Raw genomic sequence first — 17,276 nt, forward strand, 5'->3', positions numbered from 1 at the left:
GGCACCAGTCTTACAAATCTTTACAACCAGGATTTAAGCAAAAATCTGCATCATAAGGCCAGGTTCTCAGATACATTATTTGCCATATACATAGGTGGTCTAATTGTCAAATCTCCCAGCAACCAACTAACTTCAAGTGCAGTAAAACTATCTGCAGAAAATTCCTGCTTTAGTACAGTCTTTTAAGTTCTTGCATGAGGTTTGTTTAAAATCATGGCTTACAAGCTTTACCCAAAGATCAGCAATGGTAAGCTGTTCACATCCCAAAGGAGTTTAGACCAAAAAGTGCTTCACCTGAAATCCACCATCTAGAGAAAGACTGTGCTTTCTCACTGTAAAAGCAAATAAGTTTATGGTCATTTTCTGGTTTAAACAGAGGTCCTTAGCACTTTCATATCCATAGCAAAGGCTTTTGAGATCAGTAACATAAAGTCTTTAGCAGAGGAGTATTTAAATTAAATTACTGAACATATTGCATTTGACAAAATCTGCTTTATTAAATCTCTCTCTATAAATTCAATTAAACACAAATTATTAGTTTATTTGGAGAAACATTTAAGAATCCCAAGCTGCTTAGCACCCACATTCTGGTAAGCAGTGAAAATACAGATGCGTAGATAATCACGTCCCAAAACACAGGCGTACAAATGAAACTGAACTAAAAATAAGAGAAGATAAAAAGGTTGTAGGAATATCTTCCTTGTGCCCCTCCTCTGAGGCATTTTGTCAGCAGATATATAAAGACTTACACGTAACAACTGCTTTAGTGGGTTTTTGTGTTTGTTTAGGGACACATTTTATTTCATTAATGAAACATTTCCAGGAACCAGGAGAATGACTTCCAACCATTTTCATTTTTAATTAATAACAGCTGAACAGAAGAGATAGAAAAGGAAACAACTTTGTTCTAACAAAATGCATGACTTTGTGACCCATCTGAAAAGGGTCACTTCCTCTACTCCAGCACAAGATTCCCTGAAGTAAACAAATCTACCTAGCCCACTCAAGCCTTTCCCCCCTGGCACTAGACTATCTAGCATCTTGCTTAGTAGCCAGCAAGCCAGAATTAATTCAGGGAGCTTACAATAACGCTCTGGATCATCAGAAAGGCCGCATGGCTACCTGAGCAATCACTTCACAGGTCACAACTGTAATCAACACCCTTAGATGTTTTCTGCAGCTATGCAAATCCTTTGCAATTTTATAATTTCAAACACCAGGACTGAGATTCAGCTTGGAGACCAACAGATGAACACAGTGAAAGATGAAAGATACTGAAAAGCCCAGACATCAAGAGGTAGCTCTCAGAATGACTTTTGAACTTGGCATCAAATTTGGAGATGCATGAATGACCATGAAACAATCTCCTTGCCAAGGACAATTAGCACAGTATTTAATCATCCCACTTGTTTACCAGAAGACCTTTTGAAACAGCAGCTGAGGAACAGCATCACTCAGACAACCAGCATGAAGGCAAGCAGAGGACAATCCTACAAAAAGAAATAGGAACTACTCACTGTAATGTCAGCATTATCTCAGCCACACTCAAACTACCTGCCACCAATGTCACAGCTTTTCCCATCTAGGTGTTTAAGCAGCTAGAAAAACTGAAACACAAGCTTTTCTTATATATCAAAACAGTAAGTGCAAGAGGATTGAAAGGTAAAGTGACAAAACTAAACTCTGCACAGTCAAAGTTCATTTTCCTGTTTAAAGTTTTTTTCCATTAACTTATATGAAAGCAGGTTTTAATAGTTGAAGAATGTAATTTAGTAGACACTTAAAAGGTCTCAGTAATTCCCCAAACATCTTCAATTCATGTCAAATGCAAGATTTTAGGCCCTAGAGATATTTTGTTTTTCCATTTTCTTTTGTGGAGGATAATTAAATAATGCACATCACTGAATTAGCAGTAATGCCATTCATTGATGGCAAACTAAAATTTTGGCTCCCTCTCATGGGCTTAGCTATCTTCACATTGCATCTTTACCTATTTTGGATGTGACAAGAAATTAAGGCAGTTGGTTTGCTAAAACTTTGCCACAAGTAACTGCAGATAACAATTTTTATTTCTTGCTTTATTGCATCTTGTGCAATCTTGCTGTCTTCTGTTATATACTACCTTAAATCTGGAGGATATTAATGCAACCTAAGATTTGACACGGGCACTAGACCTTTAACTTATGAAACAGAAAGCTTACCTGGTGGCTATAGAGAAACCTATAGATTACCAACTCAGTCAAGTGTTTCAAGGTACATGCAGTCAGTGGAAAACATTGAAGCGAGAAAGAGAAATCTAGTAAAAGAAAGTCACGGGCAATGAACCAGGCAAAAATCACTTCACTGGATGCCAGGAAAGTTTCTGAACTGGTCATCCTGGTGAATGACATAAAATGGGGGATGCATTATTAAGATAATACATGCCTCATGGGAACTACTGTCAGGTAACAAAGAGAGTTCTGAAGAATATAGTTGCAATCTTGTCTCTTATTCGTCCCTTAAATGCTGGAAGCCCAAATAGAAAAACTCAAGTCAATGTAAGAAATTTGATAATATATGGTATTCGCAATGGAATGTCACAACTCTCAATGGAAAAGAAGGATCTCTCATAATAATCAATATCCTTGTATCAAAGTAAAGCTTGTAAGTGTTGCGTCTTACCTTACGTAGACGCAACCTTTGTTTAATATTTCACCAGTATTATCTTATTGATGAGCAGTTAACTCTCAACTAAGTCATGTTGCCATGATTTTGACTTTTCAAAAGATTCTGTTACACAACTAGAGAAGAAATAAAGACACTAGAGCAGCTGAAAGAGCAGAACTCAAATACTGCTACAAAACAGGAACAGATTTAGGAATCATGAGGTCACCTCATCCCTCAACACACACGAAGTTATTCTATTCACTCAAATCACTTCAGTAAAAAGTTCAGTAGTAGTCTCAGCATAAAATACCATACCATTTTAAAGAGACAGAAGCAGCTTCAATATTTTGACCACTTAGGGAAAAAAAAAAGAACAGAAACCAATACTATCATGTGTTACACTTCTGGCTCTCTCTTGGTTTCTTAGATAAAAATAGAATGTTAGACGGAGATAAATGTTCCTTCCCTCTTCACTCCTCCAAGGCAAAGACCCTTCATCCAAATGTGTGGTTGCAGCTCCAGATGATGGAACAACCACATTTGTGGTGCTTCAGAAACCTCATCATGCCTCTCTTCACCTGCTCACAGAGTCAGGCATTGTTGTGGAGACACAAAAGATCCCCTTCTCCCCAGGTATTACCTTTTCTTACTCCATCTATCTACAGTCTCTATTTAGCAAGGAAGAGATACGGAATTAGCTTCTTAGAAGCCTGTCAAGCTACCTAAAAGTAGCAATGCAGTGCCATAAGGTCCAGCAGTGCCAGTGTCAGGAATTCATGGGAGTGTAGAAGAGAACAGTGGTGGGAGGCAGGAAGGAACGAGGTAGATATTCACATGTCTGAGCATGAACAACTGACAAGGAGACAGGAAAGGAAGAGGAAACAAAAACGAGGGATTTGCATAAGATTAAACCTGGTTGGACCTCCATGGGATTGGTAGTAGATGTGCAGCCAAAAAAATAAGAGGAGTGGGATTTTTAGGGACAAAGGGAATGCAAAAAGAAAAGACAACAGAGACCATGCTTTTCTGAAGTGAAGAGTGAAGCAGACAATATCTAATAAAAGAAAGTTCTAGATGTCAAAATCTCTCAGAAAGCACGACCGCCTACTGTTAAAGCATGACACTGCTATCCCTAAAAGGGAATTGGTTTCTAAGTAGGAACAGATTGGAATCACTGACTCATCCACTCTGGGATTTTACAGCAAACTGACAAAGAATGAAGAGCTGGTGGAGGAGAAAAATAAGGAGGCAGGGGGGATTCAAACAAGATTAGCTAGACGTGAATCCTAAATAAAGATTAATATCACTACCTTGTGGAACTGGGGACTTGTGAAAGTCAAGGTCATGAAATTAGCAGAAGGCACGCAGTTCATGAGCTCATATGATGACATTTAAAGGAGCAACTTTCAGCAGTATTTCTACTTTTAACATTTGCCATTGCATATTCTTTCAGGCTTCTTGAAACTGTAACTGTCATTTATTGCAGGTATCTAAAAATCCCCTGCTTCCATTTCATAATTATCAACCATCTCTCTTAATACAAATAAGATGACTTTTTTTTTCCAAAAAAATCATCCTACTATTTATACACTCTGCTGCAGCAAAAGAGCCACTCATAAGAAAGGTCAATAGGTTGGGTCTGTTCTTTTGCACTAATAGGACAGACATTATTGGTAGAAATGGTCTTTACCAAAGTGTTAATTAGATGACACAGATTACAAACACTTTAAAAGCACAGAAAGCACTGTTAATTTCTGCTTTTGTAACTAATGCTCAACACAGATCAGATTTCTTTGCAGATTGAGACGCATTTCAATCCTTTTAGGCATTTTTAATCTTATTTTTTCAAGCTAAATTTTCCCTAAGAATGTTTAATATCCCTTCATTCATTCAAATTCATACTCTCAACCAACTGAATTGTATTTTCTTCCATTTACAACTCTGTACAGATACCACAAAGGCTATGTAATTTCCGGTATGCACTTAATACGAATTAGAAGTTAATAAGCTGTAGCTCTTTTATTCTGCTGTGACAATCTTTTCAAGAAAGGAAAGCAAGGGACATGCTACTAACTCAAATCCTGCTATAAAAAACTTGTAACTCAGATTTCCTTTACAAGTACTTGGAACTTGATAGGTCAAGCAATCAAATATACTCCAGATAGTCTAAGAAAGACAGTGGGAGAGTCATCTGGATTAAGAAGAGTTTGCAGGACCAGACTGGTCAGCTCTACAACTTTCAGATACAGGCAGAAACAGGTTATTTATGATAATTTGTGAGGAAGAAACTGGTTTCCTCTGTAAATAAAAATAAAATGCATTCTGTCTCTGTAATTTTCAACCAAAACACCAAATAATTTTTAATTCAGTACCTGAATCATCTATACCCATTATCTCAGTGTGAACATTTTGGTCACTATCCCTTTCAGCTGTAGCCATGTTTTTATAGGTTTTTTGGTTTTGTTTTTTTAAATGTTATTGAAATAATAAGTACAGCACAACACATTTGCATAACCAATGAGTTCATGAAATCAAGCAAGCGTTTAAGCTTTTCTTATTTTTAAATCAATGTTCTTGCAACTAAATGCCTTATATTTTAGGCTTCTTTGGAATTAGGCAGCATCAGTAAAATTGTGAGGGTACAGGAGCTGTTACGTGATTAAATCTTTAATAAATGAAAATTACAGTTGTAGCAGGACTAATGAGTTGCATCTCCAGTGAACCACAGTCCTGTAATAAGAAAGCCACATTCTGCAGAATACATTTTCCACCTGTCTGCATTTCTTCCTCTGACCACTAATGGGAACGCCTAACAGTGTTATATGTTTATATAATATGCAATATTATTTATATTATAAAAAATATTTTAAACAGTATATCCAGAATTTCTATTTAGCACAACAAATAAAAACAGCGCTGTACACAAATACTAAATTAAAGTGTAATACTGTTGAAGAGTATGATAGCATAAAACTCTGTATTAACTACCTAAATCCTGTAGAACTGAAAGGAAACCTTTTTAAAGAAAATTATTTTCTTCAAATTACATCCTCTAGTTGGGTGTTTTCTATACCTTAAGATTTATCAAGGAGTAAACCACTACATTAACAGGCTCAATCAGAGATGCTTTTACTGCCTATGTTATATAGGAATATTATAATAGCAGATATATCTTTCAGATCTAACAAAAAAAAAATCATTAAAAATTACAGCATTGTCCTTCTGAAAAAGATATAGCCAAACCAAAATAACAGCTTAAAAACATCCTGAAGAGCTTTTCTAGTGAAACTTGTCTGTGGACTGAACGCTTCTTACTTCTGCGTCATCTCCAGAATCATTCCTTTTTGAGGAATAAATCTTTCTTTAGACAATAACATATGCTATATGGGGAAAAAAAGATTTGATTCAGAACAGCGCAATAATATAGATTTATCCTCAATTACATCAACAAAAATTAGCAATCTTAGCAGGACCCTTCAATGAGAAACATTAACTAGCCATACTAGGAGAGTTCAACTGCCCTTACTGCTTAAACGATAAAGACATTGGAGCTGAAGAATGAACTTGCCTTGAAGACACCTCTGCCTACTGCCAGTTCAGGACATCGCAAATCTCTAGGAAGAACACAGAGTGCAGTGAAACAAAGTAAAAATAGCAAAGGATGCACGGACAGCTCCACAGAAGTCATGCAAGTCTCTGAGCTGCACTTCAACTGAGAAATTCACTCAGATGGAAGCTGGATGGCCACAGGGAATTCTGAGCGAAAATTTAAATTCATAGATAGATAGTCTGTATCTATGAACACAGATCATACTGTCAATAGTCCATAATGATTTAAGCCTTACCCTAATTAGTTCTGATATATACATTGATGTCTTACCATTTCAGAACTTTCTGAAGAGTTTTACCACTCTCCGTCCAAGTCAGTGGTTAAAGTCCAAGACTACACTGAACGCTCTAGTTCAAGGAAGCAATAAATCATATTAAAACTAAGCACACTATTATCTTTTTTCTTGAATTAGAGCTTCCAAGATATTTTAGCTAAGCGGATGTTTAAGGCAGGACATTACAAATACCACGTTAGCAAAGTCAAGTCAGGATTTATGTCATGTTTTATTTGTCATAAACTACAAAATGGAATTCCTGAGCACTCTTATGATCCAAATCTGAACTTCAGAGCTCTAATGGACACAAAAAGTTCTGCCTCAGAAACTATTATATTCTTTTTCTTAAAGCCACATATTAAACACAAATACACAAATAACATGCGGACATCTAAAGGTTGAACATAAATACTAATTTACATTACTGATTAGCATATATATACTGCCTATCTTATCCAAGGGAAATAAAATTAAAACAAACAATTCCTGCATCTAGGAAAGTTTTGCATACTCAATAGCTTCCTGGGGAAACACAGCAGATGGAAAACTTACTTACTGAAGTTATTAGTGAAATTATACATATAAAGATATAAATTACAGGTTACCAAATCAGTAAATATCTCGCAGCTCTTGGAGAGAGCTAGGCACAGAAGCTAAGGGCCTCCAGATCCCTCCATTTTGGCCACGGAGAGTAACAGTTAACCAGCAGATTCTCCAAATAAAATATAAAACAAGTATTTTATATTTACAGAATTATTCTCAGATCATCAAAATCTTTAGAATTTTACTGTGCAAGCCATGTATTTATTGTCCTACCACCATCAGTGGATGGATTTAAATACCCAAGATTTCAACTCCTTCTGCAAAGTTCCAGGCAGTTCTGCAGACAGTATGATACTCTGAACAAATCAGTTAACTGCCTAACCAAAAATACTTTACATGGAAGTGTAAATGTTATTTCAGATTGATGTGATTCTGAAGTTACTTTCCTGGTTCTTTCTTAGTCATGGAGGGGAAAGATGAGTTGGTTCTTCCTAAGTAGTACATGCACTGGGGAGGGGCCATTTGGAGGGCAGACATGGCTGTAGTAAGCAAGGTTGAGTTTTCTAAATCTTTTTTTTTTTTTTTCCTCCCCTACATGGCATAAACAGGTAGCAACCCAGTTGAGCTCAACATTTCAGTAACCTGGGTTCCAAACCTGCCACGGACAGAGGTACAGAGTGAGCACACCACAGATTAAACCAGAAGCTTTCTCTGGTGTGGGAGGGTCATTCCTACACAGGGCTGTAGTGAGGATACGGAACTGTTCTGCACAAAAGCAAGTTCAGGCTGAGCTGCAGAAGAGCATGAAATCAGTCTCCTTACAGTGAAATACCCCCTGGCTGGCCTTGTGATATTAAATTTGAGAAGACAACCAATTCATTCACATTTCACAGATTTTCAAATTGAAGCCTGTTCCAATTACCATTAAAATTCATTGCAATTCTAAGTCCAGAAATACAGAAAATGAATCATGAAGAAATGCTACAACATAATGCTGACTACACCAAGGTATCTGTCTTCTTGGTAGGACCTCTGTGTTAAAATGAGAAAATAAATTATTTGCATTTGATTAATGCATAGTGATTCATTTAACGAAATCCTTGTAGTTTGTACTTCCACGGAAGTGACTTAAAGTCCACAGTTGATTGCAACCACAGTCACTAGTTACTGTATGAAATAAATCCTTCCTGGGTAAAGAAGAATGAGGAATGCAAAATACTGAAAACAAATTAACAGAATAAAGGGGAAAAAAAAACCAGCTTTGAATGATAGAAATGAAATCAGAAAATTTAATAGAGCAGAAAAGAACATAGCTTTTTCTATTCTCCTAATTATCTGAAGGGTGAAAACAAAAAAGCCACATCTTGAAGAAAAACTGAGGCCTTCAGAGAGCCAGGAGAGAACTACCAATAAATGTAAGGCTGAAGGGATTAACATTTTAACCTAGAAAACGTGAAATGACAGAAGGAGCTAGTGAAAAAGTATGTACAAGGGCTGCTCCAAAAATAATGCCTCCTATATTATTACGTTGGCCCACAACATCAGAGGTGGATGCAGGTGTTATGGCAGCAGAGATTGAACCTTCCAACAAATATTCCATTACATTTTGTTGCTGTATGACAGACAGCAGCAGAGGGTAAGTCTTACAAAATGGCATCTGACATGGAAGTGCAGGTGAAGCAAAGGTGTGTCACTGACTTCCTTCCATGTGGAAAAAAATGTACCCATTGACATTCATCAACGCTTACTGAGTGTTTTTATGGAGGCTAATTAGTGGATGTTAAATCCCATGAATGAATAGGAATGAATGTGACAAAGTGGACAAAGGAAATGAGCAGTTGTTCGAAAACAAAAGTAATCTGGTATCTACTTGGAACTAGAAGATCTTTAAAGTCCCTCACAACCCAAGCCATTCTGTGAGTTGATGATATTAGTGTGGTGATATGCTGGGTGGTACATTTCACCAGTTGCAATAGTGTGCCACTTCTGCTGCTGCAGATTTTTATGAGCGTAGCATGCAGGCTCTTGTTCACTGGAGCAAAAACACACACCTAACGGTGGTGACTATGTTGAAAAAGTGTTTTGCAGCTGAGAATTTGCTGTATCAAATAGTGTTCTTGTTCTCTTGTATCTGTTGTAGTTTCCACAAAGCATTACTTTTGGAGCAATCTATGTATTTAATGAAATACTTGACTTCAATAAACTTGTTAAAAAATTGACTAACACATTTACAAATCATTTACAACAAAACAAGCTATATGCATAAGCAAAAATCTCTACTCATAGTACGAATTATTTCCTATTAAAGTTTGGATTCTGTTTTCTGTGGCAAAAAAGGAATATTCTAACACAGGACATGGGGGGAGAGGTTATGAAAGAACACTGGATAGACTGTGGGGAAAAAAAAGCTAGCTTTACTTCTTCTTGGAATAAAAAAATCTGTGCAAATATTATACAGAAATGTACGTCTTGCGTAGTTTATTTACAAAATTCATATTAGCCAATCTGAAGATGTTACTATAACTGACCACTCTCATACTGCTCTTCAAATACTCATGTGTTAAGCAATGTGTATTGTACCGAGGCTTAGTAAAGTGAAAAATGTACTTTTTGAGAACTGCTGTATTGCACACGTAAATGAAGTCTATTAAAAGGGAACAGAAGGTAGCTCAGAACCTATCCTCCTTAGACACAACTGTCAGGGAAACATGAGGTTAGAGAGAGCAGGCAGGAAGCATCCTGCACTGACAGAGTAGCACACTTTGCATCTTCCTGTTTAAAAAATAAATAAATAAGAAAATACCCTACCTGTGTTACATTAACAGAAAACAGCTGACCATTTAAGGAAAGTTGTCATTGAAATCTGCCTATCATTCATTCTCTTTTCACATACCACACCAGTCAAACATACATTTTAGCATAGCGTTCACAAGTAAGTCAGGACAAGAATCTTTTCAAATTTATACAGTAATATTGGTTAGACAGAACAGATTCTCCAAGTAATGTAACTGCGCGAACGACAGAGCCAACATTTTTTGTAAAAACAAAAAAACAACAAATACAGCATCTCTACATTAGATAAACACTGAACCCTGTTTTACAGAAGTGCAGAGTGCATGAACAGCACATGCTAAATGGCAGACAGGCAGAGCCCTGCAACCAAATTTTGACCGTAGCTGCCTCTACAGCCAAAGTAAGCTCCCGATAGCTTTTGTACAGCCTTACCTCCACATTGACTTCACAGATGAAGTCAGTGATGAATATGTTTGCCCCACATTCTGAAGTGAATGCTCTAGGAAGAAATCATTACCTATCATTCACAATTCCAAAATTCTTCCCAGGCAAAAAATAAAGTAATAAATAAGAATAAAATAATTATTGTAATAATGACAATAAAATAAAATAATCTGAATGGACAAAACTCTTTGCTGCTGTCATTCCACTTTCAGAGGAAACATGCACAATTCAGTATGTTTTCAGCGTCTTTCAGTACTCATTAGAACTGAAGCATCTAAGGAAGCAGAGTTGTAAATATTTCACAAATAACCAATCAATCAGAAGCCCTGCAGAAAGGAAAATAGTACAGATCTGCTCCGGCAAGTGCCTAAATGCACTAATTCCCAGTGGTAGCATTCTGCAAACTCGCTGTATTTCCCAAAACATCTGTCTTGGTAAAATGAAAGTTGCTTAGTAGAGTGGAGACTGTAAATCTTCGCATGACTTCAGTGGTTGAAATTAAATGTTTGCTGTTGTGTGCAGTGGGTGTTTGTTTGTTTTCCTCTAAAAAAAAATGCACAAAAAGTACACAGAGTATAGTTTGGAGTACAGTAACACATACATTACATTCTTCCTTTAATATGATAATGCCCTTTTTCTGTTGTATAAGTTAGTACACGCAGGTTAAAATACAAGCTTCCATATTCAATTATTATCTGCATTTTCACTTCAACTTAATGTTAACTGAAGACATCGCTTAGAGTGATCAGCACAAAATCTGCTGAGAAAAAAAAAAAACAGCACAAAAGGATCAGCAGAAAAATGTTCCCTTACCTTTTTTAAGATGGGGTGTGACGTTCTGTATTTTCGCAGTCTTCCTCTCTCAAATGGGGATTTTGCTTTAATGAAAGCGGTCAGAAAGCAGAATACGCTGCTAAGGACATGTGGTTAACATTCTTCTCTCACACTATCTAGGTAAAAGGGGGAAAGAAAGAATGTTAATTAACCTTTTTATGATGAGACTATTTTGCTTTCTCTCTTTTTGGGGTTCTTACAAGCTGAGCAATTCCTGCCTGCCATGTCTTTTGTAAACGGTCTGAGACATTTGTAGTCAACAACAAAACAAAAAACAACCAAACCAGGGAAAGGCAGAAAGATGCTGCAATGAGAGAAATTTTCATTAGCTTCAGATTTCCCTCTGAGAGTTTCATACAAAATGTTCTCTCTTTACCCTTTCTAGCTACTGAAATAGAAACTTTCTTACGTTTCCTCCCAAACAGCCATAAACTGCAATTCTAACTCAATTATTTTTCATGAAAAATATGACAATGCTTTTACTGTAATTTTGGCTGAAATAAAAATGTGGTATTTGATTTCAGTTATTCCTTTTGAGGAACTAGCAACTTCCAAAAATTGAGAACTTACTGTAACTTTGATTTTCCTCCAACTACAGTATGTCAAATGAGTTTTAAATACTCTTCCACCAAAAAGTATGGAATATTTTTTCAACAAAAAACTTTCTTACTACAAAATAATCAAACTACAGTAATCTATTCAATATAGTAATCTGTTCTGTGAAAGAAGAAAATTTTAAACAGATGAACGGAAATTGTAAAATTGCACAAAGCTGAACTAATATTTTAACAAATTTCTATTTTGTTTTCACTAGGCTTTTCGTTTTGCATTGAAAAAGTTTGAAACTAACTTTGTAATTTTAAACAAAACCATGCTGTTGAAGTTTTCTTAGAAGTGTTTTGACTTTTATTAGGGCGTTGTTGCTGTCAGATGAAGTCCCCGGGGACTGGAAAAAGGGAAACATCACTCCCATCTACAAGAAGGGGAGGAAGGATCACCTCCCTTGACCTGCTGGCCACACTCTTTTTAATGCACCCCAGAATACCAGTGGCCTTCTTAGCCACAAGGCCACAAGAATGATGCTTCAATTCATGAGACAGGGCTGCAGCAATTCGAACAGAAGAGCTTGCCATCAGCTTGTGAACATCACACTGTGGGACTCTTAGCCTCAGTATTCAGCTGCTGCTGAAGTTCATAAGGCTGAGGTGCTAGTGGATGCTCTCAGGATGCCAGGACATGAATACTGGAAATCAGTGCTGATCCTATGGAAAAATGCACGTGGAGGTGGAAGCAAGGTCAGCTCAAGCTGAGAAATGACACATTAGTGCTCTGTTGATTGACTCTACACTACTCGTAACATTCAAGATATATTCAAGGAGTGAATGGAACATGAAAAAACATCATGTAAACATCCTGAGCTCATCAGTCCAAATTAAAACAAAAAAGTACTCATATGCTGTGACAAACTGTGAAAGACTCAATCTGCTGATAGTTGTGAATAACCAGGAACTGCAGATGTTAAAAATCTCATATATGCACATCAGCTTCAGATCTAAGTTCCACACAGTGAATCAGAACTGTTCTTTTGTTTATGGACACAAAATGCAGTAATGAGAAGAGAACGTGCAACAGTTTGAGCATGGGAAGTTTGTGACCTGCAAGAGCATATCAGGCCAACGTTGTTCTAGCAAAACAGGCAGAAATCTACTCATTTTTCATCAGAAAATACCTCCTTCCCACCACTAATTAATTGTCGGTCCAAAGACATCTACTAGCTTTTAATCTGTAAATCCTGCATGCAACCAAAATCCATTTCCAGAGCAGACTCTCTTACACCCCTACCCTGCAGACATAATATGGCTGATGGAGTAGATAGGCTTTCAGTGGAGCTGGCTGCTAATTTCACGTTTCCCTGACCTTCCTGCAACTGACTTATTTATGCTGATGGCTGTGGCAGAGCAGGCCCCAAGAGGCCAATGCACCTGCAGTAAGGAAGCAAGAGTCTGTGGGTTCACTACGTTGCATGCATCCCAAGGGGAGCAGTAAATCTACAAATGGCTAGCATAACGTGGAGTCAGTTTTCATTCAGTTGGTTAAGGTTTTGAGGGATGTGTGCAATGGACCAGTCTTTGAACTAATTTATTTTCTTGAAAATCAGAATCTGGAGTACTCTGAACTCCTAGGTATAATATAGACTTTTACTGCTCAAGGTTCAAGGAAAAGAAAAAGCTGGTCTTCACTAGCAAGCTCATGAAGCATTCCAGCAGATAAAAAAAAAAATCTTCCTTATGTTTAATAGCATTACTTTGTCCTCTCAGGGGAAGAAGTGGATACAGGTGTATATGGAAACATTTTGATGAAAAGGAAATTCCAGCAGGCAGGCTGGAAGGAAAGACTTGGTCCTTGAAAGATTATTTCAGGAAACTATTCTACTCACATCTTTCTAGAGCAGTAATAAAATTCTGTGCAGTGTTAGAAATATGTATTTCTAGTGTAGAAAGTTAAGTTGATGCATACTCTGTATAAAGTTAAGAAAAATCACTGTATCCCACAGTATTAAGTAGCACCCAAAAGCAATGAGGTCAGGCCCCAGCATCCATGAAAACTCTAACCAGAATGGAAATCGGGAAAGAAAAAGCTGCTTCAGTTTCTCAAGCTGTTGTTGGAGGTCAGAGAGCATTATATTCTGCATTTTACAATCAACACTTTACCTCAAGAAATAATAGTACAAAACTTCAGCACAGAAAAAGGCCATTTTAAAAGCAGTTCCCTGGAAATAGTTACCATATTGCTTGATTTACAAGCGGTAAATTGATCAACTGGCTTATTTACAGCTTCTCAGACAATAGTTGTTCATAGTCCAGAGAGCTGTTATTTTGCCACACAACAAGACTAGTAGGCAAGTAAGCATGTCGAGCCATCAAATACTCGTATCAGCAAAGGGCTCTCCTCTACCTTCCACCTCTGTCTATAAATCCCATTCATATTGACAAATTCTGTTTTACTAAGAGCATATTTCTACTTCTCAGGGTAGCTGAATAAAGCTATCTATTCCAAGAGGAAAATAATAGTATCACATAGGTAAATATAACCATCATTACCGACAATGCTTTTTTTCCAATGCAAAGGAAGCTTCAGATTTAAAGGAGAATAAAAATATATATATATATTTCTCATCATACAGAGACAGCCAATATTAACAACTCCTTATATAAAAAAGCAGTAGGACACAGATATACCTTCCAGTTTAAATACTGAAAGCTGTGAGTCTGTGTTTCTTGTCACAAGGAAGATGATCCCCCTAAGAAGTGCATGTTTGCTGTAGAACCTGGGATATCATTCTACGCTAGAAACAGCGTTAGTCCATTTAAAAATTGTGGTTCTCAAATCAATTTTAATAAAATAGCAATCACACACAAATTAATTACTTTACATTCCTATAAAAATATAGAAAATCAATATATTTTTTCAGACTACTTACTCAGTAAAATCTTGCCACGAGTTGTTACCTATGAAAAGCACCAGAATTCAGAAAAGCACTTCTGGCATAGTCAGATTTAGGAAAGAAGTTAATAAAAGATACAAGCTTTACTAGGAACTTGTAATAAATTTTGATACCTAAATTTAGTTTGTGAACTAAAAACTAAACCGAAGAACGACACACATTTCCTTGGTGGCCACCAATACATTTATTTCTCCACTTTTGAAAGTGAGATGTCTCTGTGCTGCACATGACACTGTTTCATTGCTTTGTATTCTTGTCTCTGACAATGCATCCCTTAGCATCTGCAAATGCTAATAGCTAAGAGAATAAGCAGCCTCTTGAGATCCTAATTTCACTTTTATCACCGACCCAAACTCGAGTTTGACTCTCTAGCCCCTCTGGGGCCAACTCCTGAAAGAGCACAAGGCCCAGAAATTCATGGATGCATGTGCAAATACACAGAGCTGCGGAAACACAGTGCTCATCTAGCAGCAGACATTTTCCCCGTAAGGACTGAAATAGCAGGTTAGGTTCATTTAATGTTGTTTCCTTCCCCGAGTCTGGGGTTTGAACTTTTTGAGTGCATGCGATCTCCTTACTCCAATTACCAGGACACATTTAGAGAAAAGTAATATGCCAACAGATATGATCTGACCTGCCCTTTCCTAGTTTTCTGCAAGATACCTAGGTTTTTAACAAAATGCTTTTGAAAATCATCAAAGCGAATTCTACATCAAAAGGAGCTACCATCATATTAATGGGAGTACCTCTCCTTTTCATCCAAACATAGATGGCAAATCATGCCCTTGCTACACATGCAAGAAATAACAACCAAACAGGCTGGACAACTTGTGCTCTCCCTTCTCAGCCAAAATTACATTTTTATGCACTTTCTTGAAAGAGAAGCAAGAATCTAAAGGTTCAGAACTGGTATTTAAAAGCGCTACAAATAGGAGAAAATGTAAAATTATGGTTAATAAATCATCTCCCAAAAAAGAGCACATGAATCCTGGGATAAGAAACACTTCAGCAACTTAGCACATCTGTTATCACTGGTGCGTATCATGTCCTGAAATGATAAGATCTCATAAAATATAATTTAACTCACATAACTGCTAGGAGATTGGGAGAAAACGTAAGCAGCAAAAACACTCAACTGTCAGTTTTCAATAGTGGTATTGGTCAGAGGGGGGATCCCAGATCTCCTTGCTTTGCCTTGCAAGAAACCCTCTTCTGAGGTGCAAACCCACATAAGAAAACTAAGAAGGAGAAGAAACACACAAAACAAAACACAAAGAAGATCTGAGTTGACTTTCAGTCATATTCCACAAGTCAGTATGGCTCAATCATACCTACAAGAACACATAATTATCTAGAAAAAAGAATATTAAGATGAAGCCAGGCTCTTTTCAGTGGTGCCCAGTGAGAGGACAAGAGGCAGTGGGCACAAACTGGAACACAGGAGGCTCCCTACGAATATCAGAAAACGCTTTTTGACTGTGAAGGTGACCAAGCATTGGCACAGGCTGCCCACATGCTGTGGAGTCTCCTCCTTGGAGATCTCCAAAAGACACCTGGACACCTGCTCTGAGTGTCCCTGCTTGAACAGAGAGGCGACCAGATGGACCCAGAGGTCCCTGTTAACCTTAGAGGTCCCTGTCAACCTTAGCCATGCTGTGATTTTGTGAAAACGGAAGAGAACAAAGCCAGAGGGTAATGTACATGCCTAGGAAATAAAACCAGGAAAAATTTCCTGTTTTTTTTTTTCCCCTCAAGAACAACACTATTTTATAAGAAGCCAATAAATGCCATGAGTGAATACAACAAAACTGAATTAACCTTTCTGGACCTGCAGAACCATTGTCACTAACACTATACTGCGTCAGACTGACACCATTAACAAGTTATCTCCCCAGTAAAGGTCATACATAAAATTCACATGCTTGCAACAGGCAGACCAAGAAGGCAGTTTGATCACCCAAACAGGAGCAGGAACAGACATCTCAGAAAACCTTGCCGGGCCTTAATATGAAAAATATAGATTTTGCAGGGCTAACAACCCCCTGCTTGCACACACTTTGCAGCTGTGTGCTCTCCTCACCTCTGCGTTCACTCAATTCACTGTAGCACAGTGAGGGGCAGTAAAGGTTAATTCCATATGCACAAGAAAGCAGCAGCACTGCATCTAAAGACATGGGGACATGCAGATGGGTAAATGAGACTGTTTGGCCTGTACAACCTGACTGCTGATAAGGCATGAAGAAGGGAAAGCTTAGCTTGGTGTAGTGGAGCTTGATGGCATTGCAGTAAGGAAGAAGTACACTAACAAATGGGTACCTTTCTGCAAAGCATTAATGTACAGCAATGATGTTGTATAAGCAGAGCATGCTGCATTTTTACCTTAACTGATGTTTAACAGCAGCTAAATCAAAATAAAGCCATGGTTTTACCTGTGACATAGTGTGTTACAAATGTTAGAGGGAACTCCTCTAGGAGACTAACAAATCCAGCAGAGCTCTTCACACTTGACTAACCTGAACCAGGGGATGTTACTTAAGTGTGAATCAAAGTATGCTTCATTGAAGTGTTCAGCTACACTTATGCTGGCAGAATTTAAGAAATAAATTAAAGAAATTAAGGAGGATTCA

General features: G+C 37.4%; 1 protein-coding gene across 8 annotated transcripts in view; it reads right to left on the bottom strand.

The window, feature by feature from the left end:
• The window catches only part of CRACD (KIAA1210), a 111,313-nt gene that overhangs the window by 48,621 nt on the left and 45,416 nt on the right, over positions 1-17,276 (bottom strand). For 6 of the 8 annotated variants that reach the window (XM_040699012.2, NM_001389400.2, XM_040699011.2 and 3 more), the window contains one exon: positions 11,124-11,260. The gene's annotated coding sequence lies outside the window, so the exon portion shown is untranslated. The remainder of the gene's footprint in view (positions 1-11,123; positions 11,261-17,276) is intronic. The other 2 variants (XM_040699009.2, XM_046940178.1) reach the window with 1 other exon arrangement.

Source organism: Gallus gallus, chromosome 4 (genome assembly GCF_016699485.2).
Source record: "Gallus gallus isolate bGalGal1 chromosome 4, bGalGal1.mat.broiler.GRCg7b, whole genome shotgun sequence".
In the NCBI taxonomy this organism is placed as follows: Eukaryota; Metazoa; Chordata; class Aves; order Galliformes; family Phasianidae; genus Gallus; species Gallus gallus.